The sequence below is a fragment of the Macrobrachium nipponense genome, chromosome 15 (assembly GCF_015104395.2).
Source record: "Macrobrachium nipponense isolate FS-2020 chromosome 15, ASM1510439v2, whole genome shotgun sequence".
In the NCBI taxonomy this organism is placed as follows: domain Eukaryota; kingdom Metazoa; phylum Arthropoda; class Malacostraca; order Decapoda; family Palaemonidae; genus Macrobrachium; species Macrobrachium nipponense.
The window spans coordinates 62,318,826-62,324,825 of record NC_087208.1 but is presented as its reverse complement, the minus strand read 5'-3'; the positions used below and the strand labels follow the sequence as shown (position 1 = coordinate 62,324,825).

Below are 6,000 nucleotides of genomic sequence, written 5' to 3'. Positions count from 1 at the left end.
CAAATACACACACACACTATATATATATATATATATATATATATATATATATATTATATTATATACATACATAAATATCACACACCACAAATAGTACATATCAACTCTCTCTCCCTCCTTCTCTCTTACACACACACACACACACACAAACAAATTATATATATATATATATATATATATTATAGATACGTATATATATATATATATATATATATATATATTAAATCGGTAACGATGAAATTTGGAGAGAGAGAGAGAGAGAGAGAGAGAGAGAGAGAGAGAGAGAGAGAGAGAGCGTAATTAGTCCTATGCGACCTCTGTTAGTCACTTCTATACAGCATGGCAGCCGCCGCTTTTAAAAGAAAAAATCAAACAAATAACCTGAATTGACGTCGTTATCGGAGAGTAAACTAATTACTGCGGATATTCCATAAAGTCGAAATAATGTGCTCGATCGAGATCTTCCATAATAATGGTCTGTGGAGATCGTCCCTCGAATACTTTTACGTGGAGGATCTCCTCTTCGGTTTAACGAGCATGGTAATTCGATCATGGAACTCCTGAGCTTTGTTTTGTAACGGAGAATATTACGTGTTTAATTGTGTGTTGGTGATGCTTTGTATGGGGTAGTTTGTATGTGTGTGTGCGTGTGTGTGCGCGTTTGGTTACGTTCTTAAAATATTAGCATGCATGAAGCGCCTCAGTGGCGTGGTCGGTATGGTGTTGGCGTGTCACCTCGTTGGCCGCGCGTTCGATTCACGGGCATTCCATCGAGGTGTGAGAGATGTGTATTTCTGGTGATAGAAGTTTACTCTCGACGTGGTTCGGAAGTCACGTAGGCCGTTGGTCCCGTTGCTGAATAACCACTGGTTCCATGTAACGTAAAAACATCATACAAACTAAAAATATTAGCATGATTAACGTGTTTTAGTCGTGTTTATCAAATTGGGTTTTTGTGTTCCTATCGCCACATTCATTCAGTTTCTTGTGTGCGTGATTTTGCTGTCATTATATTGTATTTGGTACTATCTTAAATTACTGTTTAGAATTTATTCCATTTAAAAGTTACTCACTTTTAAATTAATAACAATACAGGCATTTCATCATTTATGTCCTTGTTGGAGATTATAAAACATTTGTATATATATATATATATATATATATATATATATATATATATATATATTCTTTGAAATTTTGATGGCGGAAGTCGAGCAATTTCTGTTCAGTCATTCGAGTATCATTTTGTTTTTTTACTTTTATTTTCTTGCGCCTTTTAATATCTTCCAGTTTACAAATCATCTTCACTCTTTTTCACGCCGTGCAGTTTCTTTTTGTGTTTTTTTTATGTATTTTATATTATTTTTGCATGAAATGTTCGTGTTACGAAGTTTGTTAAATAACTTGATTTCAAAATTGATGTTATGTGAAAGGACAGAAATATATATATATATATATATATATATATATATTATATATATATATATATATATATATATATATATATATATTTTCACATGACGCTGCGACAATATATATATATATATATATATATATATATATATATATATATATATATATATATGTATATATATATATATATATATATATATATATATGATATATATATATATATATATATATATATATATATATATATATATAGATATATACATGATATATAAGACATATATACATATATATATAATTATAGATATATATACATATATATATATATGTATATATATATATATATATATATATATATATATACATAATATATATATATATACATATATATACATATATATATATATATTATTTCTTTTTATGGGAAAATCTAAATTTCATCTCCCCTTTATTAATCCATTGTAACATTATTTTAATTTTCGTTCTTTTTTCATTTGATGTGCATCCATTTTTACATTGTTCACTTTGTTCCAGTTGATTTATTTGGTTCCCTCCGTAACGTCTTTTATGCATAATTCATCTGTAAACATTTATTAATGATGTTTTTCTCTCTTTTCCAGATTTATTGTGGGTTCGTGTGTTCGGTGCGTTCTTCATGGTAAGTATTTGTCACCTTATTAGTTTTGCGGCTTGTATGTATGTTTTTATGTATGTATGTATGTATGTATGTATGATATAGGTATCATCATCGACTACTGAATATATAGTAATTGTGGTCATGTGATTGAATGTCATGTTCATTATTATTCATGGCCCGTAGCTAAGAGTTTCATTCAGCATTATGCGCTGTACAGAAAACTCGATTACACCGAAGAAACTTCGGGTTTTTTTTTTTTTTTTTTTTTTTTTTTCTTAAGGACTTTGAAAGGGGAATAAATATTTCATGCAGATGAACGTCATTGGTAAATAACGACATATTTAGTCCGAAGTCTTCTCTCATTTTCTCGAGCCGGTATACATAAAGCGAAGCTTTTTTTTTTTTTTTTTTGCTCTCCATCTCCCAGACTGGAGTCTTCTGGAGTCTTCTTATTCTAATTGCTCTTCTTTTGATGCCGTTCTCTTAATTAACTCGAGACTGTTCAGCTAATTAAAGCTGGTTTCATTGCTCTGACGTTGATGGAAAGAGATGTTGTGAAGGAATTAAGGGCAATTGTACGATATGTTCGGGTACGTGTATACGTGTATGTTCTGTAGTGTCTTGCACGAATATTAATTTAATGTAATTTAATGTATGTAATGTCTTGCACGAACGTTAATTTAATGTCTGTAGTATCTTGCACGAACGTTAATTTAATGTCTGTAGTATCTTGCACGAACGTTAAATTTAAGTATGTCTGTAGTGTCTCGCACGAATGGTATTTTAATGTATGTCTGTAGTGTCTCGCACGAATGCTAATTTTAAGTATGTCTGTAGTGTCTCGCACGAACGTTAATTTAATGTCTGTAGTGTCTTGCACGAATGTTATTTTAATGTATGTCTGTAGTGTCTTGCACGAATGTTAATTTAGTTTGTAGTGTCTCGCACGAATGGTAATTTTATGTATGTCTGTAGTGTCTCTCACGAATGTTAATTTAATGTATGTCTGTAGTGTCTCGCACAAATGGTAATTTTATGTATGTCTGTAGTGTCTCGCACGAATGTTAATTTTATGTATGTCTGTAGTGTCTTGCACGAATGTTAATTTAATGTATATCTGTAGTAACTCGCACGAATGGTAATTTAATGTATGTCTGTAGCATCTCACACGAATGTTAATTTAATGTATGTCTGTAGTGTAGAGTACGAATGTTGATTTAATCCAGTCCTTACTAAGTTATTGACTTAATTTAGGGTGGTTAAGTGTTTCAGGTATTATTTTATACACAAAGGTGCACGCACACAGATACTAAGTGTGTATTTATATAAATAATATATATATATACATAATATACACATACACACATATATAAATGTATATAGGCCTGCATTTGTTTATAAATGTATATATATACATATATGTATATGTGTATATATGTACGTATGTATTTATGTATCTTATATTAGTGTTTAAGTAATGATATTGGAAAAAGTAAATAGTTAAATAGAATTATATTTCTGTTTTCGATCAGTTTGATTTCACATGTTACCTCAGCATATTCTGCAAATACCTATTTTAAATATTGACATATGAAAAATAAATCTTCAAAGTTATGTTTAAAACAATAAATACGTACCATTTGTATATTTTTTTCATTATTATCAAGTTTCGTGAATCATATATTTTTAGTTTTGTGTTTTCGCTCTATTCAAGTTCTAGTTATCATTCTTTTTGTTTTGTTTTTCTTTGCAGTTTTCATAATGTGGCGCCATTTTCTTTGCTTACCGCTTCTTCTCGTCGCAGCACGTAAGTTAGTCCTTGTTCTCGTTTTCTTTGATAAGCATTTTCCGTTGCTTTAAATTTAAGACGTTACCTTTTGTGATGTTTGCTATGCTTAAGTTTCTAATTCGGTTTAAATCTCACTAAATTGATTTCGTCATATATGTTTATTATGTCTTTGTTTTACCTCCTTTATCAAGTATTTGATTTAAAATTATTTTAATCAGTGTTTGTTTGTATTTATTAGGTTATAATTTTTCAACTATTTACAATATAGACTTCTAGTTTTATTTATGAATATTTACCATATTGTCTGCTATTTTTATTTATCCAGTTACTCATTTCAACCTCTCTCTCTCTCTCTCTCTCTCTCTCTCTCTCTCTCTCTCTCTCTCTCTCTCTCTCAGAATGCCTGTTTGACATTTAGAAGTCATACAATACATTAAAACTTTTTTGTGCTAATTAAACTTCTTAATTTGTACACTTCTTTCGCCGATTGAAGTGAAGTAATTTATTATATAATCTTTATCTTTCAGTTTTTCTGTCTTATGATTATCCTCGCATTTTTTTATTAGCCCTTTATATATATATATATATATATATATATATATATATATATATATATATATATATATATATAATATTATAGTTCTCTCTCTCTCTCTCTCTCTCTCTCTCTATTGGTATGGATGACACAACCCCATATCCCTAATACCCTTCACGGTTTCCCGATCTTTTGTCGCTTTTTGCGATGCAAAAGAGAAAGACGGAATTGGATTCCCCTGCGATCTCCCGCCCGGCCTTATTCAGATGACTTCGTGCGCGGTTTGGATTTCATTTCTCTCTCTCTCTCTCTCTCTCTCTCTCTCTCTCTCTCTCCATAAGTATATATATGTAACATCAGCCGTTTATATATATATATATATATATATATATATATATATATATATATATATATATATATATATATATTTATATATATATTCGTAAAAAAAATAGAAATAAAAACACCGTATAAGCTTAAGCAGCTTCATGTACTTTTGCAAATGCATCATCAGCTGCTCGTCAACCACCACCACGCTCTCCCCTACTTCCTCCTTTAAGTATTGTGACTTACTATGTCACAAGCCATTGAATTAACACATTCCCAGTCTCCTCTCCTCCTTCCTAACAACACTTCCAAATTAAACACGATTGGCAAATACGTCTTTTAAGGGCTACGTCAGCATTATTCAAATTGTCCTTTCATTAGCGCCATGCAACCCTCTTCGTGCGTCTACATCAACTCCAAACCTTCCTCTTTGTGCATCTACGTAATTCAACTTCAAACCCTCCTCCAGTGAATTTACAATCTGTCACTCTATCAGTCTACCAAAACTCTCAGAAAGATTTACCATTTTACCAGACATCAACATCAACGTAAACTTGTCATAAGCAGTTTTATTGCTTTAGTATGCTGTAAATACCCTTTTTTTTTTTTAACTTAAACCTTTCGCGCCGCTATTTCAGAGCAATCCATTTGATCAGCGCATCATCTTCCTCGTCTGAACCTTCATTGCTCACCATTTATTGGTCCTTCTGTTTCCTGGCTTTCTCTATCCAAACCTTCCCGCTACGAGAAATTTTCCAGTAGCTTCTTTCTTTGGATAGCGGACAGTTTTTCTCCAGTTTCGTCATCCCTGTTTTATCTAATTCCTCGATTGTCTTCTGTCTTCAGACGCTTTTGTTCTATTTGCCTCCGGCTTTGGTGCGTCGATAATGGCATTTGGTCGTCTGCCCCCGAGTAAAAGAAAAAAAAAAAAAAACACTGACAAAAATAGTTGCTGGAAAAGATGTCGGTGAATAAGGATATTTGGTTTGGTTGGGGAGATTGGATTTTTAGTGTACCCAAAGAAAGTTTGCCTCGGATTCGCTATTTATTCCGGTGGGGTAATAGTATGTTGACGGGTTTAAACGATGGAAGTCGAACATGCGCATAAAATATAATGCAGTCTTTAATTAAGAGTGTATTTGCGAAGATAATCACCACGAAAAAGGGAATGCTTACTGCAATAGTTTATGCAATTTAGGTAGGAAAGAATCGTTGGACGAGTGGTTTACGTGCTCGCCTACCGATTCGGTAGTCGCAACTTCGATTCTTCGCTCTGCCAACGTGGAATCGGAGGAATTTATT

The 6,000-nt window shown here is 31.8% G+C and overlaps 1 protein-coding gene across 1 annotated transcript in view; it reads left to right on the top strand.

Moving 5' to 3' along the window:
* The window catches only part of LOC135226703 (hornerin-like), a 42,126-nt gene that overhangs the window by 799 nt on the left and 35,327 nt on the right, over positions 1-6,000 (top strand). The window lies entirely within an intron of this gene.